The sequence below is a fragment of the Musca autumnalis genome, unplaced genomic scaffold, assembly GCF_047663935.1.
Source record: "Musca autumnalis isolate F117 unplaced genomic scaffold, ASM4766393v1 scaffold_1, whole genome shotgun sequence".
NCBI lineage: Eukaryota > Metazoa > Arthropoda > Insecta > Diptera > Muscidae > Musca > Musca autumnalis.
Window position 1 is genome coordinate 266,732,887 of NW_027411644.1, and position 27,677 is coordinate 266,760,563.

Consider the following 27,677-nt stretch of genomic DNA (forward strand, 5'->3'; position numbering starts at 1 on the left):
GTAGAGTTATTTATCGACAGTTTGTGGAGAACCCCAGGAGAACTCTTCCTGCCGCGGATGAACCACCACAATTTACAATGGATGAACGGCTGAGGTGAGAACAGAGTTTTATGGACGATGGTAGCAGAATTCCGGAGACAAACTACCCCAAAATTCTAGGGGTCACATTCAACAGCATGTTCATGTCGTCCGCGCATGCTACACCTATCTGCGACAAATTAGGTGCGGACATACAAAAGTGGACAAAAATAGAAGGAGTTGACCTAGGTTAATGAATTTTTGCACAAGTGCTTATAAGGGAATAGGAATGAAAATTTTCATCTTTGGTCAATATCGGTTCAGATTTGGATATAGTCCCCATATATATCTTTCCCCAATTTTGTTATAACTCGGTCAATTTTGATCGAATAGCCTTCAAATTTAATGTATAATATTTTCTTAAGCCCCTGAGTAGTTCCACCGATTTTCACAAAAATCGGTTCAGATTTGGATATAGCCCCCATATATATCTTTCCCCGATTTTGCTATAAATCGGTCAATTTTAATCGAATAGCCTTCAAATTGTATATGTGATATTTTCTTAGGCCTCTGAGTAGTTTCACCGATTTTCATAAAAATCGGTACAGGATATAGCTCCCATATATCTTTCTCCGATTTTGCTATAAATCGGTCAAGTTTTGGAAAATAGCCTTCAAATTTAACATGGGATGTTTTCTTAAGCCCTTTTTAAGTTTCACCGATTTTGATAAAAATCGGGTTAGATTTGGATATAGCTCTCATATATATTTTCGCCCGATTTTATGTATTCGATGCACTAAACACGCAATGTATGTGAGATATTGATTAAATTAGGAAAATATGGCGTAAATATCCGTAATTGAGTGACATCGGGCGAAATTATATATTGAAGCCATATTCAAATCTGAACCGATATGGACCAAAGTTTATATTTTGCATTCCTGTGCTCTCATAAGTACTTGTGCCAACAGTCATCAACCTAGGTCGAGGGTAAAACTGAACAGGGGCCTGAGAAACCTCCCATGTTAAATTTGAAGGATATTCATCAAAAATTCAGCGAATTATAGCAAAATCGGGGAAAGATATATATGGGGGATATATCTAAATCTGAACCGATCGATAGAGCCACTCCGGGGCTTAAGAAAATATTACATATTAAATTTGAAGGCTATTCGATCAAAATTTAACGAGTTATAGCAAAATCGGGGAAAGATATATATGAGGGCTATATCCAAATCTGAACCGATTTTTGTGAAAATCGATGTAGCTAAGAAAATAACACATATTCAATTTCAAGGCTATTCGATCAAAATTGAACAAGTTGTAGAAAGGTTGTATATATATGGGGGCTATATCTGAACCAATATATGTATATCAGAAGGTTGCAGGGATGGGCAGAATGTTTTTACGCATTTCGCTTCGGAAGAGATGTCAAATTAACGGAAATCAAGAGCCAAGGTGGCAATAGGTGGCAATCAAAAGATATACTCTACGAAATATTAAGAATTTATACTTTTTTTTATTAAATTTAAATTTTTAGTTCTTGATAACGATACTTTGGCCATGTGCAGTTGATGTCAACTTTTTGTACTAAAATTTTTTATTTATAGCCCACCCATCAAATCCACATCCAAAACTTTTAATATTATCAACAAACTTTTCAGAAAATGTTATTTTAAATGTCGTCTAATTTTCATAGGATTATCGCTTTAGATTATCTGGGAAATATTTTTCATATTTAAAGAGCTATAACTTCATTATGGCTGCACATATCGACAAAATTCTTTCAGATTCTTTGTATCGGATGTGTTTACTGTAAGAAAAAAAAACATAAACATATCTAAAAGTTAACATCACATTTTTTGATTTTTGTCCACGCGGCAACACTGTGCGGGGTCCTCAAGTTCCTAGTCGGCAGCACTTGGGGTGTAGACAAAGAGACATTGTTGACCACATAGGTCGGTCTGTGGTAAGCTACTCGGCGTCAGTTTGGTCCGTGAATCTAAGTGCAACGCGATGGTGAAACAATCAACCCTGTCAGAATGCCACCCTGAGAACTAATGTCTTCAGTGGACCATCTACAGAAACACATTGGCTTTCGTTGCAGTACTTACTCGGGCCTAATCACCATATGGTGGATAAGATCCCCCACCAAGGCATGCCAGAAAGGATCTTCCGGATCTAAAAAGAGAGGTCCAATGATACTAGATCAACAAGCCTATCAAGCAGGTTTACATAACATTCACACGGATGCAGTCGCAGATGCCGTAAACAACTGTCGTGTGAATGCGGTCCTCGAAGAACATCCCCATCTATGGCAGCTGAGGAGTGTCAGTTGCCGCTACAAACCAGAGTAGTTTTCGCTCAACTACGCTCGGGATGGTGCACGCTCTATGGCAGCTGAGGAGTGTCAGTTGCCGCGACAAACCCGAGTAGTTTTGGATCAACTACGCTCGGGATGGTGCATCCGTCTAAATTCCTATTATCTCAGTTTACTAGCAGTACCACTACAGAGGTGGCAGTGGCCAGATAAAATAATTTGTTTATGAATAAATTCCATAAAGGATTAAAAAAGCGTGCCCATCTGAACTATATATATTTAGGATGATAAATTGATTTCGTTTAACAAGAAAAGTCGACAACATATACAATGTTAACTAATCCTTATATCAAAAAGTATACTCTTTACCTAAATAATATAATCCATCTATATGTACATACTAGTTGTGTTCCTTTACTTAACTGAGGCTACCATTTGTTACCATTTTTAACCCGCAACGTGTTTCTTAACCCCAAAAAGTGGTAAAACTGGAAGCAATTTTTAAGAGAGAGAGAGAGAGAGAGAGAGAGAGAGAGAGAGGAGAGAGAGCAAAAATGTCTTTCTCTTCTACCACATGCTACCAGACAAATTTCTTCGGTTAAAAAATGGTAGAACTGGCATTTGTTTGACGATTATTTGTGAATGAAGAAAAAAATGAACAGAAGAAAAAACCGAACGGTGACAAAACAAATTTAAAAACTGTGAAATAATAGAAGAAAGTGCATTTTTATGTTTCTTTTTGACATTGCTACCAGATCTACCACTTTTCATTCCTTTACTTTTCTGGTAAAACTGTTTATGAGAGAGCAATTTTGACAGTTTTCCCTTTTACCACTTTTTACCATTAAAAAAGTAAAGGAACAAAGCTACTATTAGTATATAGTATTTATGTCGGTTGTGTTGTGTTGTTAAGCTCCATGTGGCTTAAAGTAATAAAAGCAGTGAAATGCCAGTGAATTGCAAAAAAAAAAATCCACTTTCTGCTATGAGAATCTGTTGTTTTCGCATTTTCATTAGCTCTCCAAACCAGGACAAACATTTACGCATAAAACATCTAATGCGGAATTTTAAAGGTCTGTTATAATATGGATTAAAAACTTGAATTTCTTTATAGAGGTTTTTAATTGACAGGTTGTTAGTACGGACATAAACTAATTCACTACTGATAATGTTAAATAAACAAACACCTATAAAGATTACTCTAATACATATTTTTTAATTTATATGATCCGCTTTATAATATCCCTTTTTTACTTCCTTAGCAACAGGCCACTAAAATCCCGCATCAAATATTCTCGGTTATTTCATTTGTTTGTCCTGCGGACTGCTGATGAAAATGCAAAAAAAAAAACAACAACAAAAGTACACAGTATAAAGTGGAACTAAATAAACTTTTTATTATTCTGTCAATCATAACTGTTTTGTGTCTGTTTCGTTTTTGTGTGTGCTTTTTTATTCGCAATCCATTGCCGTTTTACTGTTCTTATTACTCTAACCCACAGGGAAGCTTAACAAAACAATCGTCACACAGACTAACTACTAACAGTATGTACATACATATAGATCAAGTAGATGATTTTTATAAAGCGTATATGTGTGTATTAGTTTATATAGAATAATTCTTGGTATAAGGATTTGTTAGAATTTTATTATTGCAGATGTTTCTCTTTAAACGAAATCTATTTATCAACCTAATGGCTTTATACGTTATTATTATATGTTTATTGTCTAGCATTTGCCATGTAAACCCCTTTTTATATTTTAAAAGCTTCTAATTATTTTAAAGGTCTATTGTATCTATTGTAGACAGTCGAACTTCGGCCGCGATTTAAGACTTCAACCCTACAAAGTCAGGCTCGCTTACTTACTTTTACTTAGATTAACCTCTATAGAACATTTGTCCTATAAACCGAAGAAGAATAGATTTCCACTTTTCTCCTTGGCCTTCCAGTTCTGTGTGTACCACTAAGATGCCCGCTAGGCCAACGCAAATGATGTTGTTTGTGGTGTTCTTTGTGGACAGCGCGGAGATAGACAAAATACCAACTGTTTAACTACCCGCAAAGTGTAGGTACCAATTTTCACAGCTGCTCCGATGAAAGCATTGCTCGTAGATACCATCAACTTGGTCTTATCGCCTTTTTAAAGGTATGAGTTACTTCTTTTGTTGAACGACATGTGACTATGTATTTGTGTAATTTCTTTTACGATTTGGTATACCAGGTGCAATTTTTGAAAGAAATGACACAGAAGGATGTTGAAGAGATCACATGAAATATTGCCTTGTTTGTTTGAAACCTCTTTTGGTACAAAACTGTTCGGAAAGGTTATTTCCTATTTTATTTGAGGACCGGGTATCAGTTAACGTCAGCATTCAAAGCTGAATGAGTTATAAGGGTTATACCAAATTCAGACATGCCTTGGAATACATTTCAACGTACGGGGGTCTGGAGGGCTGTTTTATAGTCGACAAAAACATGGTGTCAGGTCGTAGTTATATGGCCCAATAATTTGATTGGTCATAGGCTTTAGTTATTCACACAATGTACCGGATCTTATAGGCTATAGTGAGTAGACTTATGCCCCTATAATTTAAACGTCTTTACCTCATCTTGGGTGGCCTCTATACACACCATACCAATATGTGGCATTGGATGTGTATCTTCGTCGTCTTCGTTATTGTATACCAACAGTTTGGAAAAAGGTTCTCTCCATAACCTAAGCACCTGTAACACCAGTTTGATGTTTCACTCTTTGTTAAAATTTTCGGAATCCATCACGTTTTTCCTTTCTTGTGATCCGGTGATGGTAAGATCGGTCTTGTATTTCTTAATTGCATTTACCAGTGCATAAACTGCACCTTATCTATAAAGAGTCCGAATATTCCAGATGCATAATTGCGGATGATGGTCCATGGAGGTCGCTAACTTTAGAGGGGTTTGTTTTTATACCCTCCACCATAATATGGAGGGTATAATTAAATTTGTCATTCCATTTGTAACACATCGACATATTCATCGGAGACAGTATAAAGTATATATATTCTTGATCAGGGTAAAATTCTAAGTCAATATAACCATGTCCGTCTGTTGAAATCAAGATATCGCTCCCAGGATATTTGGTATTAAAAATGGGCTATATCGGTCCACGTTTTGATATAGCCCCATAGACCGGTACCACACGATTTTAGGTATTTTGAAGGTTTTAGCTTTATTATCACACCAAAATAGCTGAAGTTTGGTACTTAGTCGGTATAGGTACACACCTTCATATAGCCCCCATGAACGATACCTCCCGATTTCCGGTGTTTTGAAGATTGTTGCTTCAATATTCCACCGAAATGGCTGAAATTTGGTATTTAGACTTCGTTGGCTTTCCCCTCTAAATTTGCCGATGTAGGTACACGCCTTCATTTTGCCAATATAAAACGGTACCACCCGACTTCCGGTATTTTGAAGGTTGTGCCCTCAATATTCCACAGAAATGGCTGAAATTTGGGGACAGAACTTTCCACTTGAAATTTGTAAGCACGGGTCCACGCCTTCATATAGCCCCCATAGAACGGCACCTTCCGATTTAAGGATGTGGCAGCAACAACCAACAGAATTGGCTGAAATTTGGTATTTAGGCTACGTTGGAGGTAAAAACTTTTTCGACTGAAATTCGTCGGTATAGGTCCATGTTTCGGTATATCCCCTCCCGATATTAGAAATTCTGAAGGTTGTGATGTCAATAACCCACCGAAATGACCGAAATTTGTTATTTTGTATTCCAAGGGGTTATAAAATATTTCAGAAGAGAATTACCGGTGTAGGTCCACGTCTTCCTATATCCCCCGTAGAAGCATAACTCTTGATTTTCGGTAGTTTTTAGGTTTTAACAACATTATAATACCGAAATATTGGAAATTTGGGCTTCTTTGAGTCTAAAAACTTCCGGCCAGAAATTTGTCGGTATAGATCGACGTTTTGTTGTAGCCTTCATAGAACGCTACTTCCCGAATTTCGGTATTTTGAAGGTTAGCCACATTTTTATACCCTCAGCATTTATGCTAACGAGGGTATATACACTTTCATACGGGCAAAATGTGCCTCATCGAAATAATGGTTTTAGACCCCAAGTATGTTTGGACGAATCCGTTTCAGGCAATTTGGAGTCGATTTTGCAATGTCCGTCCGTCTGTGCGCACGAGAACTCTCGAACGGATCAACTAATTCGAACCAAATTTTGGGTATCGTAATATTTTGCCTAAACTTAGTTTAATTTTGAAGATGGGCCATATCGGTCCACTCCTTCGGGTACCTCCCCCACAAAAGTTCGAAAATGTTTGGAACATTTGTGCGCACGATAACTCTTGAAGGGAGTAACTGATTTTCAGTTTAGGACCCCCTCTTGAATCGCTTTGGTTTTTGTTGTAACAAATTACATTCACTGCCTCCCATACGACGGTACAAGTTTTATCAGGGGAAAGTCCATACTTCCTGAGAAAATAGGCTGAAAGTTGCAAAAACCCTTATGACAGCGTGTGTGGTGTCGGAGCGCAATATATCTCTCGAAAGGATCTGCCAATTCGTTTCAAAATTTGGCCTTCGTAATATTTTGTCCAAACTGAGTCTAAACGTGAAGATAAACCATATCGGTCCACTCCTTCTGGTACCTCCCCCACAAAAGTTCAAAAATGTTCGGAAAAACTGTGCGCACGATAACTCTTGAAGGGAGTTGCCGATTTGGTGCATACTTTGCACATCCTAATATATCTACCAGATATATGTACTATACTACTCTACTGTACTTCGAATATGTACTATAAGTGTCCACTCCTTCGGGTACTTCCCACACAAAATTTAGGTTATATTCACTTTAAGACCTGCTCTCGAATCACTTTGATTTTTGTTGATGCGACTTGCATTCGCTGTCTCAATTACAACTGTTAAACTTTTTTCAAGGACAAGTCCATACTTTATGAGAAAGCGGTCCGAAAGGTGTAAAAAACCCAATAGCACTATATGTAGTGGGTGGATAGCACGATAACTCTCGAACTGATCAACCGATTTGGTCCACAATTTGGCCTTCGTCATATTTTGTCCAAATTTAGTTTTAGTTCGAAGATGGGCAATACCGGTCCACAAATTCCTGTACTTTCCCCCAATCATTAAAATGCTATGCACGATACATTTTGAACGGGGCAACCAATTTGGTACAAACTTTGGATCTCCAAATATTTTGTCATGGCGTGTTAGCGTTCAAAGCCAAAACTCATAACTTCAAAGGCAGCGCAAAAAAGCGTTTGTCGTGAAGAAAATACATTTCAGCGGCCAAATATCCGCGTAAATGTATAAAACACATTTGCATTTGAAAAACGAAAAGTTCTAGGACAGAGAAGCCACTACATAGTCGATACGTCCGAAGATCTGCTTTACCACCAGTGAAACCAGGTAACGTAATTTGGTGACTATGTGGGTTCGAGTCCTTGGCTTTCATTTATCACTTGCGAATAATTTCCGATCATCAAGCTTAACTCTAAACGAGAAAATTAATGTCCAAATTTAGTTTAACTTCGAAAATGGCCCTCCTTAGGGAACCTCCCACACAAAAGATCGATATTTGTATATAAGTGCAGTTTTGGGTCTGTTCGAAAATCCTTTGGAAATGTATACCGATGCTGTTCGTTGTGGTCCTGTTTACAGCGATATTATGTGGACAAGTCCATGCTTCCTGGCATACTGGCCCTCAAGTTATACGATGGCAAACTGAAATGACTAGTGGGCGCGATATCTGTCGAAAAGATATTCTCCCAAAATAAGATCCACTTCCTAATGGACTATGTCGGTCCATTCCTTCAATTACCTCCTCCGCAACACATTTATCTTTAATCCTAATCCACATTTTTGTCGGCAAGTTCAAATGTCCAAAAAGGGCCACAAAATTCTGAAAACACCATAAGAACATTCGGTCTGTCCGTAAATTAAAGTTCCAATTCACATAGACTGAGGGTACATCTCTGTCGGCAAAGCCGACTGATAATTTTTTACTTGTTTTTACCGAATTTTATGAAATTGGTATTTGGTATCATAAACGAAAGGAAACTAATTATTTCATTTTACTTCAATACAACTCGTGGTGGAGGGTGTAAGAAGTTCGGCCCGATCGAACTTAACGCCGTTTTTACTTGTTCTTTTCTTTGTTTTTTCAGAATCCAATATTTTTGGAGGGGTGGATTACTAGCCAAACGCCCAACCCAAGTTTTTAACATTATTATGGGTGAACGCGTCAACGGGTGTTAAAGGCAGCTCCCCAGGTGACACTACGGGGTGAGCAGTGTCTACTTGAGATAAAAGAGGGACCAAGTCGGTTTTCTACAAATTATTTTTATTTTTGCAAAAGATTTCCCATTATCGTTTTATGATTGTAGACAACCTTCGTAAATTCATCACCATTGCATTTTTTATACCCTCAGCATTTATGCTAACGAGGGTATATACACTTTTAGACGGGCATAATATGCTTCATCGAAATAATGGTTTTAGACCCCAAGTATGTTCGGAGCCATACATCAGCACGGGTAGTATCAGTGTTTTGTAGAGCGTTATTTTTGTTTGACGAGATGTGGTTTTGTTTTTAAACTGCTTACTTAAACCAAAGTAGCATCTGTTGGCCAATACAATTCTTCTTTTTATTTCACAACTGATGTCGTTTGTTGTGTTTACGGAGGTGCCGAGGTAGACGAAGTCTTTTACTACCTCAATATTATAGGAACCAACTTCCACAGTCGGTCCGAGCTCAATGAATGCATTGCGCGACGACACCATCAACTTGGTCTTCTCACCGTTTACCGCCAGAGCCACTTTAGCAGATTCTCCTTCGACCTTCATAAAGGTATCAGTTACTTCTTTCACTGATCGGCCCATGATGTCTATATCATCAGCATAAGCAAGTAACATGTGGCTATTGGTGTAGATTGTGCCACTTCTTTTGACGTTTGCCTCTCGTATAACCTTTTCCAGCAGGATGTTGAAGAGATCACACGAAAGGCTGTCTCCTTGTCTGAAACCTCTTTTGGTACCAAACTCTTCGGAGAGGTTCTTTCCTGTTTTAACTTAGGACCTCGTGTCAGCTAAAGTCATTTTACAAAGCCGGATGAGCTTTGCGGGGATACCAAATTCAGACATGGCTTGGAATACCTTTGAATGCAGCGGGCTGTCGAAGGCTGCTTTATAATCGACAAAAAGGTGGTAGATGTCGATCTGCATCTCTTGGGTCTTCTCCAGGATTTGCCGCAGGGTAAATATCTGGTCAATGGTGGACTTGCCAGGTCTAAAGCCGCATTGGTATGGACCAATTATCTCGTTGACCATAGACTTTAGTCGTTCGCACAATAACCCTGACACGATCTTGTAGGCAATCGGGAGTAGACTTATGCCCCTATAGTTAGAGCATACAGTCTTATCTCCTTTCTTATGGACGGGGCACAGGTTACTCATGTTCCAATCGTCGGGTACTCGTTCTTCCGCCAGATGGTGCTAACTAGCTGATGAATACACCTTATCAGCGTGTCGCCTCCGGTTTTGAACAGCTCGGTTGGTAAGCCATCGGCTCCTGCTGCCTTATTATTCTTCAGCAGGTTTATTGCTGTCTTTACCTCATCTAGGCTGGGCGGTATACATTCAATACCATCTTCTGGGATTGGATCTGTGGTATCTTCGTCGTCTTCGATGGATACCAACAGGTTTGAAAAATGTTCTTTCCATATCCTGAGCACACTATGTGTATCAGTTACCAAATTACCTTGCTGGTCTCTACAGGAGGAGGTGCCCGTACCAAAGCCATCAGTTTGATGCTTCACTCTTTGGTAGAATTTTCGGACTACATTCTGGCTCCTGTACATCTCGATTTTTTCACACTCCCGCTTTTCCATCTCTTTCTTTTTCCTGCGGAAAAGATGTTTCTCCTCTCTCCTTTTCTCCCGATATCTCTCTCGTGCGCTACGCGTTGCTACGGATTGTAAAGTAGCCCTATATGCCGAATTTTTCTCTTCGGTAGCAGCACGACACTCCTGATCATACCATGGATTCCTTGGTGGAGGTCTCTGGTACACGCAGAAAAATTTATGTTAGAAATATGTTTGGATCCAAACAAATATATGTTTGGGACCGGTTGCAAACAAATATATGTTTGGATCCAAACATAATATGTTTGGGTCCAAACAAATTTATGTTTGCAACATTTTGTAACATATCTCAATTTGATATGTTTGGGTAAAACATATTTTTTATGTTAGAACATTTTTTTCATGGGTGGAGAGACGATGTTTGTCAACGAGAGTAATAACAGTGCTCTCGCGGCTGTGGAATGCTGTTTAAAATGAAGAATTGTGTGTATTGTATAATAGAAGACGTAGAAGCGAAGAAGGGGGCTTTGGTGGCATGTATGCGTCAAACTCGTGTGTTTCTTGTTTTGTTGTTGTTAACCAACTCAGCAGGAGAAAAAAAAAGAAGAAATGATATGAATTATATTTTTTTCTTTCTTCAGTGTTTTAGATGCCTTTGTAGAGTCAAGACGGTAAAGTGAGTGAATAAAGCAGTGTTTTGTGTTTTCTTAAAGAAATTGTGCTGTTTAGTAAATTCAATGCCCAATACATTTTATAATTGAATCTAAAAGTTGAATGGAATTATTTTATTGGACAAGGAAGAAATCGCATTTAATATTGGTAATTACATATATACTTATGTATATTTGAAATATGGCGTATCCATATTTATTTATTACATTACATAATCATTTGATTCTAGATGCCGATTCCCCGCTGATGATTTCAACTATGAGGACAGTTTTTTTTATTTCACAACTAAGGAGAAGCGTTCAACTACGTTTCTATATATTTTTCCTTTTTAAAAGTGTGACTATTTACAAATTATTTCAATCAGTTTTTCTTTTATTAAAGTGTGTTATGTATTTCTTTGGAATTTTGTATGTACCTATGTATGTGTTTGTTGTTCTTTTGCCTTTCAATAAACAACCTCAACATTTGTGTGTATATTATAGAGATAGCCAGTGAGTTCTTACTGAGAGCAAGTGAGCACAAATTTTAAAGTGTTTTACATTGAATTTTACGCTCCCTTGCTCTCAGTAAGCGCCCACTGGTGCATGTGTTTGTTTTTTTTTTTGTGCCTTTTGGGTTTATATTTTTGTGCACCCAAACATAAAATTGTTTCCACCCAAACATATCTTTGTTTGCACCCAAACATATATGTATTTGCAACCAAACATAAATATCTTTGCACCCAAACATATACATGTTTGCACCCAAACATATATTTGTTTCCACCCAAACATATATTTGTTTGCAGACCCAAACATAAATTATGTTTGGGACTGTTGCAAACATATATATGTTTGCTGCAAAATATGTTTGGGACATATGTTAGAGAGGCCGTTTTTTTTTGCGTGTAGCCAAGTATGGATATTGCGGCTGTTTGCATGGAGTGGGCAATACATGGCCATTGCGCTGATATGTTATCGGGATGAGGAGTGCTTTGATTAAGCAATTGGGCTAGTTGAGTGGAATATGCTATGGCTATCTGTTGTGATTGCAGCTTACCGATGTCTAACTTTCGTGTTGTGTCTGTTCGTACTTTGTTTGCTACGTTTAACCGGGTGCGTTCCTTTGCTGCAACTAGGTAATGGTCCGATTCTATTTTTTCTCCTCGGAACGAGCGCACATCCAACACGCTCGATGAATGTCATCCATCTATCACAACGTGATCAATTTGATTTCTTGTTTTCTGATCTGAAAACAGAGGGGTGCCCTTATGGATGTCGAGATGTTTAAATCTGGTGCTGCTAACTACCGTGTTTTTTGCCGCTGCGAAGTCTATCAGCCTCATACCATTGTCAGATGTTCCACAGTTGGGCCGAAGATATTTTCCTTTCCATTTTTGGCATTAAACTCGCCTAGAATAATTTTAATGTCATGTTCAGGACAACGGTCATATGTTTCTTCTAAGCGCTCGTAAAATATATTATTGGTCTGTTCGTGCTTGTCTTCAGTGGGAGCATGAGCGCAAATAAAGCTGATGTTGAAGAATTTTGCTTTTAATCGGATTGCAGCGAGTCTTTCATTTACTGGGGTGAAGCTGGAGACCAGATGTTTTAACCTCCGACCAACTACAAATCCGCAACCAAACTCATGCAGTCATGGCAGCTATAATACAGTGCGCACCTTTAGGTGTTGTTGTGACGCCTTTCCCGTCCCATCGTATTTCCTGTATGGCTGTAGTGTCGGCCTTTTACTTTTCAAATGCATCTGCCAATACGTAAACTGCACCTTTCCTATGAAGAGCGCGAACGTTCCAGGTGCGGATTCGCAGATCATGGTCCTTAAAACGTTTGCGGGGTTCGTCAACTTTAGAGGGGTTTGTTTTTATTTTCTTTCGTTTTTTCATAGTAGACTGTTTTTTCTAGGGAAGGGTTACTAACCCGACGCCCAAACCCAAGTTTTTAATGTTCTTATGGGCGAACGCGCGGCACATGTTAGGTCACTACCTTTAACGGGTGTTAAAGGCAGCTCCCCAGATGACACCACGGGGAGGTCAGTGTCCACTTGAGATGAGAGAGGGACAACGATAAATACTGGACTTTGCCATGTTAAAGCCGGTCAGGACCGTTCCTTGGTATCTGTCATCCCCTACGTAACCCATGACAAATTCTACACGTATTTATTTAGAGTGTTTTCAGAATTTTTGGCCATTGATTTTTTAGAACCACTCTAGGGCTCACACAGTTTTAATTGTGTGTAGTGTAAACATAAATACGCTAGAGGTCGCAATTATATTTTAATACGGCGTATTAAAACAACAACTTGCATTTGGGAAATGATAAGTTTGACCAAAATTTTGAAAGTTCATGTTAGCGAAAATTTTTTATTTAGCAATGATGTAAACCTTATTTTAGACTTATATTACTGATGAAATAATTTTCATTACTATTTTTAACTAAAATGAATTTAGGCTTCTTGGCCAATTTCCCCTTGTTTTCAGAATTTTTTTTGACAAAATATCAGAGTTAATATATGTTCAAAATAATGGATATATTAATAATCGCATATATTTTTGGGTGTACCATTTATAAAATAACTCAAAACCACTTCGTTATGACCAAAGATAGAGTATACAATCGGAAACCCTTAGAAATATCTTAACAAAAAACTCCAAAAACGTGTCTTCTTTTTTTTGGTCTTTTATCATGCTGCGATGTGAGAATATGGTCAATTTTTCAATTTCAGAAATTCAGGTGTCTAATCGTTGCTATTGTCATAAAGAAGCCAATTGTAGTTATTTGCCTAAAGATATTTTGGCGCCCAATCGTAGATTTTATCAGAAAAAAATTCTGAAGGCCAATAGTGGTTTTCTTGGTAGAGAACTAATGCTAAGCAATAGTGAGTCTATCCATCATGAAATGCTAGCGGGTATTTAAATGACAAATTTTGGCGTCCAATCGTCGAACTTCACTTATAGAAATTCTGGTTTCCTATAGTGGATCTTCTCATAAATTGATCAGGAACAAGGGAAACTCTGGCAACCAGTCTTGAATTCGTTTAAAATGAAATTTTGGCGTCCAATCCAATGTATTCATAGGCATACATTATTTTAGCAAAAATCCATAAACACAATTTTTCCCAATCTACATTTTTTATACTCTCAGCCTTTAGTCAAAATGTGCCTCATTGAAATAATTATTTTAGGGCCAAAGTCGTCTGGATGGCTGCCTGGAGAGCATGATAATTCTCGAACAGATCAACCGATTCGGTCCAAAATTTGGCCTTCGTAACATTTTGTCCAAATTTAGATCAACTTCGAAGATGGACAATATCGATGCACACTTTCGGTAACCTTCCCCTGAGTGTTTCAAAGTACAAGTTTTTTCAGGGGCAAGTCCATACTTCCAGAGAAAGTGGCCCGAAACCTGTAAAGAACACCTACGGCTACCATGTGTAGTTGCTGGTGTGCACGACCACTTTCGAACCGGATACTGCGTTGGTCCAAACTTTGTTTATCACAATATTTCTGCGAGCGTTATATAAAGTTCGACGATGGTGCTTTTCGGTCTACTCCTTCTGGTACTTTCCCCAAAATTTCAAGAATTTTACCTAAAGTGGTATGCGCGATTTTCTTGAACGGAGCAGCAGATTTGGTCCAAACTTTGGATTTAGTAACATTTTGTCCAAACTTAGTTTTAGCTCAAAAAATGGACCATACTGTGGTACCTCCCTCACAAACCTTCAAAATAGTTGTTTAATGCAGTTTAAGGTCTGTTCGAGGATACTTAGAAATTTTTACTAAAGGTATTCCTTGTGTTTAGAGCGGTATTATGTTTTTCGTTGGCAAGTCCGTATATCTTGAAAAAAACTAAAAATTATACTGTGACGAACTGAAATGACTGGTGGGCGCAATATTTGTAGAAGGAATGACTCCCAAAATAAGATCTACTTCCAAAATGAACCATGTCGGTCGGTAAATTTCTTCAGGTACCTCCCCCGCAACACTTCTGATCAATGATAAAATCTGAAAATCTCCTAATACATAGATTTGGGTTGAAGAATTTTGGTTGTGTAGTCGCTATTCGATCTGTCCATAGATGAAAGTTTCAGTTCCTGTCCGCAAAGCCGACTGATACTTGTTGAGATGTTGACGAAGGAGAATCTGTTTCCGAGCAGTTTTTTTTTTTTTGATTTCGTTTCGTCGTCACAAAGTCCTTTGCCGAAGAAGGAAAGACGATCATTTTAGAAATGTGCATCCATTGAAAGTACTTCCTAAAATAAAATTCAAAGAGTCATCGACAGAAAAATCCTTGAAGATGAAATTCAATGTAATTTCGAAATATTGGAAATAATCCGCAATAAATAAAATATAAACATTGACCTCAATAATCTAGATTTTATTAACATTCGAAAAGGTCGAGCCCTGGCTACGTCGGTGTGAGGATGTAGATCTGGCCAAAGATTATCCATATTTTATCTTTTATCAGAATAAATAGTTTAAAATCTATAGTAACTTTAAATAAAACTACTAACGCCATCTCTCTATGTTCGAAAATTCGAAGATAAATTCTGAGAGCAAATCGATGTCTATACGATTCATTAGTCTATGAATGGAATTTGTCTTCAATTTCAACACATTTCATATTTTTTATTTTATTTTTCTCTTAGCTTAATTTGATCCGTGAATTTCTGATTTGTAGCCGAACACACCACACACTGTGCCACGCATACGAACATTAAGGGTTGTTTAATCGCTTTCTTGTGCAAGACCAACTGTGTTTATTTTGTTAACAAAAATATCGCGTGTCGACGGTGAGCGTTGAACACATAACACTTGGATTTGTAGTTGGTGCTCTGTGTCACCATACTCATTATTTAGTAAGGAGTAACGTAAGTAGTTATTGCTCTTTACATTACTTTGTAATGGGTTATATAATGACTAATGGATTTGAATTTTTCCTCGGTACTGTTTGTTTTTTGATTGTAAGTACCTAAGGATATGTGTTTTGAACTTTTTACGAGTTTTCTCCCTAATATAAAACTTTCGACTTTATTGTGATACTCGTATTTTATATGCTAATTTGTGCATGTTTTGCTGTCACTTTGAAAGGATGTTGGTTTTCTTTGAACCTTTCTCGCGATAATTTTCATTTGCTACAGCATTAAACTTTATGTCGCGTTCTTTCCTTTAATAATTGTGTTGGTTATATGACTTGTTATTAAATATTCATAAAACCTTGACAGATTTTTATGGCAGATTATATTTTATACATAGCTTATCTAGAAAATAGCGGGTATAATTCTTATAAAGCACACCTCTTCTTACCCGTATTTTCTTAGAAGTGATAAACTTTAAAATGGAGAAAAGAAAGTTTGCATAGAAAATGAAATAACTTAATTTGTTTGTGACACATAAAATCAAGTCAATAAAGGATGAGAAAGCAACGCTTTTTTGTAGAATTTGCACTTCTCCTCAAAGTATTTATACAAACTAACACGCACACAAACTTCCTTCCTTCCTTCCTTCCTTTTGGCACAACTAAGACTCTTCATTTCATTTAAACCAGTTACCAATATTTCATGTAGATGCGATATAAAATTCTATTCTATAGGCTATTGGGAATATGAAAAATCCCAAATCCAATTTCAAACAAAAAACCGTCGTACTCGTAAATGTATTGTCGAAGGTCGTAAAAGTTTATCGATACCCACAATTTGATATACCTTATAAATATTACCCAATACATGTACATTAGATGGGGTATACAAATTAGATAATTTGTTATAAAATTTAAAAATAAAAATAAATAAATCAAATGTATAATTTTTAATATTTTCCTTTTTTTATTTTAGGTCCCAAACTGAATACATTGAATGTAAGTATTCATTATAATTTTAAAGATTAAAAAATATATTGGAAATATCTATTTCACCCACTTTATTGCACAAATAGAAATAATCTTCTTTCAACTGTCGCATTCTAAAGAGGATTATTTATGTCATGCAGTGGTATTTTCATGTAAAATTTGGGACACATAAGGCGTGATGGCTACTGGATATAAACTTTTTTTATAAAAAAAAAAATAAATTTGATTTCATCTATACAAGGAAGGGGAAAAAATACAAAAATCGTAAATTGTGCATAAGTTTTATAGAATGTTCTGCATATTGTTGGGTACTTGGAGTTTTACAAGTATTTCTTGTTTTGAAAATAAGTGTTCCTACCACAAAGAAACAAGAAAAGCGACTGTATTCACAAATAAGGGGAACAAGAATAAGATGAAAATAATAGACAATAGAAAGTTACAAACTCGACACACAGTGGGTTGAGATGCTCAATATTAAAGAAGGGGTTTCTTCGAAACTCATAAATGGGTAGCATCAAAATATGACGTATTTTTACGCTTTCATTTTAAACTAGCCGACCCGGTCCACGTTGCTGGCCTTTAAAATAGTTTTATAGTAACACTAAGCTCTTTTCCAGGCGAATAGAAAATTGATATCATAGGAATCAGAGTAATTAACACAATAGTTCCTTAATCTTTAATTATAGTGATTCTTTCACATTGCTTTCTAGTTTTTTGAGTCGAGTTGGGATCCACATCTCGCAATAGGATGAGGGGTACACTGCTTTCCAATTCTAACAAATACAACCAAATATTTAACCTATTTTCTCCACTGACATCCCTATACATTCTCTGAAATTTTCAAGAAAACCCGTTAAGTAGTTTTGGATATATAACATATGTAAAAACGTGGACGTGCTAAAATGGCGTTTTGAACAAATAGGGCATAGGGGAGGTACCCAGCCCCCTTTCTATTCTTTCTTCTATTCTCTTACGGACTTATTTATTCGTTCATTGATGCTGTTTAGGATTTACCATCGTCCATTTCCCATGTCTTTATCCTAAAGCGATCTGATTATAAAAGTAAAAAAATGGTTAAGTCGAAATCTCCCGCTTATTGAGACTTATGTATATGTTTTAGTTTTTCATGGCTAATGGACCGTTGAACCTTATCATTTAATGAAATTTGTAAATATATCGTTTTTCTTGATTGGGGCGCAACCACCGTTGCACAATGGTTCCAAATCCAAATTTTCTGGCCAAAACTATTTCAACGTCCATTTTGTATTGAAATTGAGTATTATTTATAATAAATGTGTACAAACAGCAATTCTTACATTTTATCGACCAAAATGGCCAAAAACTGCCAAAATTTGTTGAACAGGGTCGTCCCGTTGTGTGGGGTCTAAACCAAAACATTGACCTATGTTAATAATTTTTGGTGCGAAGGATTCATATCTTCCAAGAGGTCACAATACCAAATTTCAGCCGAATCGGTCAAAAAGTGTCGGTAAAATCCACAAAATATCTAAAATCGGACGGCACTTTTATGTGGGGGCTATGACGAAAAATAGACCTATTTTCAAAAAAATTATACACACTTGTTTTCTACACTCTGAAACCCTTAAATATGAATTTTAAGGAAAATCGGTTGATAGATGTGGGTATTACCGTTCTATTTCAATTGTATACTACGTACAGTCACAACAGGTATTTACAAAAAATTCTCCCATCTTAAAATAAAAAAATCCACTTTATTTTAACTGTGGCAAATTTGAGCACGATTTGACTTCTGAATTTATTAGTACAGACCCCCTGCTATCTTTCAAATTCGATTTGGTGGTGGACATATTTGGACATTTTTTTAAAATTTTAAGTATTTTTAAAAAATATGTGTAAAAAATAATTTTTAATATATATAAAAACATTGATTTTATTACGCTAATTTTACAAATTTCATAGTTCTTTTTGTAAATATTATGAAAGTACTCATTAACAGCTTCCCGATTCATAATAACTTTGGTCTCACTTCTGTATATTTATGCAACGACGCAATACAACATAAATTGTATATTTTACAGCACAAAGTCTGTTTTATTTTTACATAAAAAAGTGTCAACTTTGGTACTGCGCCAATCAACGAATACTAACGTTATTTACAAAAACTGATTATTTTCAGATGACTTGATGTGTTTTTTATTATTCTGTGCAAAAAAATATTAAAATTTCGAAACTTCAAAAATAGGGTTTTGGCCAAAAATTTCCTGATTGAAACCTATGTGCGTTGTCTCGAAAATTAATTTGCATGCCGATGCACTCATTAGTTTAGAAAATATAGCAATTACAATGTGAACCGAAATTTTGGGGGTTGGAAAATTCCTATTGGAGATGAAAGCCCTTGGTGAGTATATAGAGAACCCCGAAGGACAGATTCGCCGTGAGTCGAACTTTCGCGATATGGCGTGCTGAATATTTTGCTGGAGACCCTAAAAGCCATCTGGAATCAGCGTTATATCTCTGTTCGCTGTTGTTTAAGCTTATATTTAAGATGACATGTCTTCAGTCACATCAAATGAAGATTTTTTCGTAGGACATTTTGACCTTCTATCTCGCTTCCTTCCATGTCCTTTTCGTCCTTTATTTCAAGAACCGTAATAAAAGTGGCACAAGATGACATTTTTCAGCTTCGGAACATTCTACAAAAATGTCGCTCGGGAGATTTTAGATACGGTTCCCAAATACATAAAATCTATAAAATCTTGTTTAAGCGGTCGTTTTTCACTTTTACCCGAATCTTGTTCAGACAGCCCTATATCTATTTATTTCAATATATTATTGTCAACCTATTGATGACCCAGAATTCTTTGAGTCAGTAAAACAGTTCGATCTCGTTTTGCTAAGCACGTTAATTTCATTATTTTTTGGAATAAATATCCGGATATCCGAATTATGGAACCTGTTATTCTGATATTATAACCGAATTTTTATCCGGTTTTTATGAACCGATTAACCGTATATGTTTATCATTAGAAAGCTATTAAAATTGTCAATCAGATATGACTAATATGCTTTAGACATTTTAAGCGGTTATAGTGCTGCAACAAAAAAACCGTATTTTTGAACCGTTTCTTAACGTTTTTGAGGATACATTTCTGTGCGTGAAAAAAATTATGATCTTGACCTGGTTGTGGAAAATTCTTTTCGGAGCTGAAAGCACTTGGTGAGGACATACAGAACTCTGAAGGGCAGATCCGCCGTGAGTCGAACCTTTGAGTTATGGCGGGTTGAATTCTGGGATGGTGACCCATTATTGCAAGTGTTAAAAGTTACGTAACTGAATTTTAGTGGGTCTCCAGCAAAATATTCATCACGCCATATCGCGAAAGTTCGACTCACGGCGAATCTGTCCTTCGGGGTTCTGTATATAATCACCAAGGGCTTTCATCTCCAATAGAAATTTTCCACCCCCAGACTTTGAGCTCCATTTTGTTGTACAGTGTTATAAAACAATAGGCTCCCTAATTTCGTCTACAAATATACATATATCATTTTGGACCACGGGATATTCCTGAACATTTTCTGAAAATTGCATGAAATTAGGTTCAGTAGTTTTGGAAAAATAATGTATTGAAAAGATATAGATTTCATATTTCAAAAAGGGGGCGTGGTCCGGTATTTTGGCTCCAAATATGTACCTAGGGTGCACACAACCCCATTGCCTCCCAAAATGTATGCTGAAACCGATACATAAGTTTGTTTTTTAGTAAGTGGGTGTAAAAGCAGGTCAAAGTGATCCAATTTGGAAAACTTTTTTTCTCAATATTTTAGTTGTTTATTAAAATATTATAATATCCCAAATAAACAGCGTTTTTCTAAATTGATGTCCGTATTTGTTGATTATATTCGAGGTAAAGTTTCACAATAAATGATGAAAACAGTTGTGAGTAAGATCGAGTTGGGCTGTGAACCTTATCATTTCATAAAAAGGGATAAGTTTTTTTTTTTTTTTACCAATTTCCATCGAAACATCCTGCACATATTTGCACTTTTCGTTTTTATGTGATATTTTGTCTTGCAGGTATATACAGAATGTCAGAATATAGTATAGGGTCACTTCCTGGCGTTTGGGTATAATTTAGAGTTTTGATGTATTCTAGGACCTATAGTAAAATTGTATGGCGAACAAATTTCTAGAATATTTTTTTCAGATACCATCACATTTTATATGAGATTTTAACGATTTTTGGAAAAAAGGATCAAAAATACACCTTTTATGGCTTGCACAAGGGTTAATTTTGAAAGAAAAATATTCCTCGCATTATTGTTAGTAAAGTTGGCAAAGTCACCATATAGCTACGAGGGCGGTTCGGAAACTTCTTAGCCTATCAATGAAAGAGAATAGTTAGTTTTTCAAAAATATTTCTATTTTTCAATATAATCTCCTGAAACTTCAATACACTTAACCCAACGCTTTTCTAGAAATTCTATCCCTTGATTAAAATAGTTTTCCTCAAGGTCTTCAAAATAGTGGCTTACAACTGTAATTGGATCTTCATTTGAGGTAAAACGCTTGCCAGCAAGGAATTTTTTTAGATTTGGGAACAAGTAAAAGTCACTGGGAGCTAAATCAGGAGAATAAGGTGGGTGGTCATGCAACTCGTACTTTAATTCGTTGATTTTAGCCATTGTTAAAACAGTCTTGTGCGCTGGTGCGTTGTCTTGATGAAAAATTATTTGTTTGTGTTGTAAGCCAGGACGTTTTACTCGAATTTGTACATTTAATTCATCCAAAAGGTTGCAATAGTACTCTGAATTTATTGTTTTAACCTTTTGCAGATAGTCAATCAATAAAATACCTTTGAAGTCCCAAAAAACCGTTGACATAACCTTACCAGCCGATTGAATTGTTTTTGCCTTCTTTGGGGCACTTCCTCCAGCTTCAGTCCATTGTTTGGATTGTTCTTTTGTCTCTGGAGTATAGTGGTGGATCCATGTCTCATCAACAATTATGAAACGACGCTTAAAATCCATTTTATTTCGCTTAAAACGATCCAAACAAGCTTGAGAAATGTTCATTCTTATGCGTTTTTGATCGACTGTTAACAAATGCGGCACCCATTTGGAAAAAGCATTTTTCATCTGTAGTTCTTCATGCAAAATTAAATGGACTCGATCATTTGAGATGCCCATGATATTAGCAATTTCACGCACTTTTATTCGTCGATCATTTAATACCATGTCATGCACTTTGGCTACAATTTCTGTTGTTGTTGCTGTTTTTGGACGTCCACTACTTGGTTCATCTTCAATGCTTGTACGACCACGTTTAAATTCAGCAACCCAATTTTTTACTGTTGCATATGAAGGAGCACTTTCACCTAACCACGGTGCTATTGAATCAAATTTAAATGGAAGGTGCTTACACCTGCGAAGTTTTTGCGGATTCTGAAACTACAATGTTCTTAGATGAGAAACATCAAAAAACTAAAAAAATCGCCGGAGCGCTTTTTAAATAAATCGCGATTTAAGTTGAAATTTTTAGGGTTTGTTTAGGTTTTTGCGATTTTGCTTGGAAGCCGCAAGTCGTATCAAAATGGAAATAAAGGAAGTGACCTTAATGATATTTTCGTGGGTTTTATAACTTTTGAGATATAGAAGTTGAAATTGGGACAATTCAAATTCAATTCAATTCTGTATCGTCTCCTTATAAAACAATGTCATGACTGCAATTTCCCATCTTAAACTTATATATCTAAAAAAATGGTACAACCTAGGAAAAATTACATAAACCCGTATTGTAGAGAATTCTCACAGCTATAAGATTTTCTCAGGTCCCATGCCGATAAATCTTGCCGTATTCAAGCAAAATCGCGAAACCCTAACAAAAAAACCTAAAAATGTAAACTGAGCTTCTTTATCTCAAAAATGGTACAGCCTGAGAACAAATCATAAACGTCAATCTTGTAGAGCAACAACATTTTCTTTAGCTCCATTTCGATTGGACTTGCGGTTTCCAAGCAAAATCGTGAAAACCTAATAAACACCTAAAATGTGAATTTTGACCGCGATTTATTTAAAAATCCCTACATCGATTTTTTCTTGTTTTTGGATTTTTTCTCATCTGTGATCATTGCTGTTTCAGAATTCACAAAAATTTCCCCTGTGTAAGCGGTTTTCATTAAAAGTTAGTTAAGGCGTATCCTTCATGACATTGTCTTATAAGAGGACGATACAGTCAGTGCATTGTCCCAATTTGAACTTCAATATCTCAAAAATGGTAAAACCTACGAAAATACCGTAAAGGCCAATCTTGTAGAGATTTTTGATAGCTACATCATTTACCTTATTCCCATTTTGATACGACTTACGGTTTCCAAGCAAAATCGCAAAAACCTAAACAAACCCTAAAAATGTCTACTTGCATTGCTATTTATTTAAAAAGCGCTCCGGCGATTTTTTAGTTTTTTGATTTTTCGCATCTATGAACATTGTAGTTTCAGAATCCGCAAAAACTTCCCAGGTGTAAGCACCTTCCATTTAAATTTGATTCAAGAGCACCGTGTAACACATTCACCATATCATTATGAATTTCTTGTCCCGATAAACATTTTTTATGTAAATATTTAATGCCAGTACGCATTTCTAATTTTTCCATTGTAAAAAAATTGCGGATGCGTCGTTTTTGAACACCTGTTTCTATATGAAGGAGTTGCCAGATCGAAACAAAATTTAACATGTGTTCATAACAGAGATGGAAGTTTCCAAAACACTTAACTTTTTTTCTGTTTATACCGCGCTTTTTGTGCTAGGCTAAGAAGTTTCCGAACTACCCTCGTAAAGTGCAAGGATTCCAAGTAATCTTAACTCAAATATTTCCAAACCTTAGAAATGGTGGGAACTTGCGCTGCTATTTTATTTTATTGTTTTTTTTTTTTGTGGCAAAATTGATACCGATATTTCCTTGGTATGTAATAAAAATAGAGATTTCATTTCTTTAGTGATTTATAGTGAAATTTAGCGGAGAATATTTTTGTCTTTGACGGTATTCGTCTATAATGTTTTTTTGTATGACAATTTTGCCAAAACTCACATGAAGTACGACCTTAACCCTAAAATGTGTTTGTAATTTTGGATATTTATTTTTAGTAATATTGTTGCATCTACGGATTGATATTAAATGTTGAGGCCACAACCTTCAAAATATCGGCAATCGGGAGGTACCGTTCAATGGGGGCTATATGAAGACGTGGACCCATGCGGAAAATTTTCAGGTGTAAAGTTTCATACCCCCAACGAAGACTTAATACCACATTTCAGCCATTTCGGTGGGTTTTTTAGAGCACAAATCCTTGTATATATTTTTGCTAATTTTTTGCAAATATGTAAAAAAGATGTAAAAAATATGCACGATATGCAAAATATACAAAAATTTCTGGGACTAATTAGTTTTATTTTGTGATAAAACGAGTTTCTGTCTAATCAGATTTTCTCTACGACCATCCTAACCATATATGCATTTGCATAGGATTCCGCTGTCTACTTATCATATATGTATGTATGTATATGTAGTACTCAATTTTGTGAACGCGAACAGATATGAAGCCAGGATTTTTTCTCACATATGTACAAAAAATGGCTCATGTGCTCATAAAAAAATTAAATTTACCTACTAAGAACTTCTAACAATATATTTTTTATCAAATGTTCAATAATTTGCCACCTTTGGGCTCTGAGTGGGTTGAAAACTTCTTTACAGGTTTAATTAACTGCTATTAAGAACAATGATAGTTAGTTGCATGGCAAAAGTAATATAAAATAAAAGTGAATTTTTATTTCCCTACATAATGACGTATTTTTATTTTGTTGTGGGGAAAAAAATAAAGTATTTCTTACGTTAAAATAAGAACAACAGCAATAAATGTTATTTCTTCGTAGTTGTTGTTATTGAAAATGTAATGAAACATTAATGACTTCGTGATAATTGCACTAAATTTACGTTGTAGGCAGCAGTGTTGCGTATACGTTATGAAATACAATTTGAGCTACCGCACGATGGCGATGAGTATTGTCATGTTATTCTTTCATTACACTCGAACAAATTAAACATGTTTTAATTAAGTTTTGTTGTTGTACAATAATAAAACGTAAATGACAGAGCAACGTGTTGGCTGGCCTACTGTGGTGATAATCATCTGAACAATGCGTCAAATGGAAAACATTTTTATTTAATGTCATAAAAAATCAATTATTACTCATACGCATTGCAGATCTTCCGGGCCGAAAAAAGGTAGCCAGCCAACAACAGAACCTGGTGGCTAATTAAAACAATTAGTTTAGTTAAAATATTAAGGCCACACAATATTTGTGCGTGTGCGTTGGTGTATTAGGCAAATAATGCCATTGATGAAAATGCTGACGATGATGACGATAGATAAAAAGCCATTTAGTCCTTATAATAATTAGTTTATTTGCTTTTTACTTTATGTTTTGTCAACAAAAATAGCGTACTTCAAATTTACAATCAAGTAGTAAATAAAAACCACCTCAACATGAATTACTTTTTACATTAATTTAAGTATCGTTGGGTACTAAAAACCATGTTTAATGGCCTTGTCCATTAGGGGCAGGTGTTGCGAAATGAAATAAAGCTGAAAAAAAAAACAAAACAAGAAACGAAACGAAACAAAGAATTTTTATTTTTTTGTGTCATTAAAGCTTTTTACTGACTATATAGCCGAAAAAAGGTAAATATATATTTTTTTTGTTTTATATTTATTAATTAGACTAAAGTGCTTTTGGTAACATAAAAATTTACTTTTTACATGTCGCAATTTTAACATTAAAAACCTTTAACAGTTTCAATTAACAACTACCAATAACAAATTAATTAATTTGCGGTTATGGCGGTGTTAGCATTTTTGTCATTAGTTTTTGTGGAAGACGAGATCAAAAATTATGATAATACTGTGCAACATTTTTAACTGAGGATTTTTTTGAAAGTACAGACCCAAACGACAAGAAACCCTAGTTGGGTTTTGTTGTGCCAGGTCCAGCTCGGATTTTATGGCTCCATCTAAACATGGTTAAATATTGATTTTTTAAAGAAATTCGGGGCTATATCTCTGAAACAAATGCCAATCTTCTTCTGACCTCTGAAACAAATTTGTAGATAAGGACAAGAATAACATATTTGGAGAAATAATGAACTCGAAAAACTACTTTTATTGCCTCAAATTTCAAAATATATGCAAAAATTCCACAATTTGTATACATTTCGCACCGTATCTCCAAAACCGTTAATTTTTTCTGAATATTTTCTTTTGGAAAAATATTCCCTGTAATGCACAACTCTTCAGAACATGTCATTGTTGTAAAATACCTCTATGCCGTTGTTTTCAGTACATTTTTCAACGACGATTTAATAAATATATCAATAATGTGGTGAAATCCGAAATGCGAGAATAAACTGTTGGTGAGAACTATGTTTGAAATATGTACGTGTTGTAAAAATAGGATGCAAAATACCGCTGAAACAACATGAAGTAAGCATTTTAGAGTTTCAAAATGTTCTAAAGAATTGTTGAGAACTTTATTTGGAAGATTGTTGCAAAAGGTTACTTGGTTCAACTTCCAATAGTTTAGCCGATACTGACCAGAATTTCAGCAATTATGTAAACACTAGCAAAATGCCCGCCACTTCGTATGCGGAAAAGGAAGAATATACAAATAAACAATACTGGTGAACACTAACAATTTTGATGTATCAATACCTATTTTAATTGACATTTAATTTCATTTAAATGCTGTTCGTACAACTTTTGTTCGAATTTCAAAAAAAAAAAAAAAAAAAATACCTTTGTTGCATCCTCGAGTCAACATTTTAAATTTCAGTCCCACTTTTCATTATAACGGTACGGGTAGTTTAAAAATTGTATCCACGTTTTCCAACCGAAGTAGCTGTAATTTCGGAATTTGTGATATTAAAATGTATTTCCAACACCAGCTCATTACCTCAGCCCTCAGCGAACTCCATACCTAATTTCTCCATACCTCCATACCTAAATACTAACACATAACCTAATACAAAAATTCGAAATTTCAGCTATATCCCTTTATGCAACACCAAAACGGTACCAAATATAGTACTTATAATATGTAATAGTTTCAAAAATTACATCCCTATATTAAAAACTATATCGAAACAACGATACCCATTTACAGATCTATCTGTTCTCCTAAAACCAAATTTAATGAATTTGTAAAACATCCTTCTTAACTCCACTCTATACCCCAACTGCTATCCTCAGGATTTTAGCTCGATGCGTTCACCAAATCCAAATTTTATCACATTAAGTATAATTTAGTACTTTTGGTACACATAAGAACGAATTTCAAATGTTAGTTAAATCCAATCTTAATACCAAATTTCAGTACCATTTAGTACTTTTTCGTTACCTAATAGTAAGTATTTCCCATTTCATTTCAGCCATCAACGACCCTCATTTCAGAATTTGTACGCATTAAAAACTCCTTACATTATCGTTCATGCAATAACAAAGACGTACCATATTTAGTACTTTTCGTACACGTGGGTATTAAAAAATTACCTTCTTATATCAACCATTTATACCAACCGCGATTCTCATTTCCAGCTCAAGCAGTTCCCTCAAACCCAAATTTTGCGATTTTCCAAAACTACCTCAATTCTTTTCTTTAACAGTAACTTTAATTCCAAATACAGAATTAAAGCTCTCTCCGTTCAACCATATCTATATTGTACGAAATTTAATACATTTCGTAACCATTAATACGAATTTTACAAAACTCGCTTAATCCTACAGGCAACTGTAATCTAAATTCCAAATTTCAGGATTCCAGCGCTATCCGTTCACCCTAATTCAAATTGTACCATTTAGTGTTATTTAGTACTTTTCATACCCATAAGTACGAATTTCCA

General features: G+C 35.6%; 1 protein-coding gene across 4 annotated transcripts in view; it reads left to right on the forward strand.

Annotated features, from left to right (window-relative positions):
• Nucleotides 1–27,677, forward strand: part of Pde6 (phosphodiesterase 6) — a 444,092-nt gene that overhangs the window by 65,718 nt on the left and 350,697 nt on the right. For 3 of the 4 annotated variants that reach the window (XM_073961122.1, XM_073961123.1, XM_073961125.1), the window contains one exon: nucleotides 16,728–16,750. The exons of the other annotated variant lie outside the window; for it this stretch is intronic. The gene's annotated coding sequence lies outside the window, so the exon portion shown is untranslated. The remainder of the gene's footprint in view (nucleotides 1–16,727; nucleotides 16,751–27,677) is intronic. 4 annotated transcript variants of the gene reach the window in all.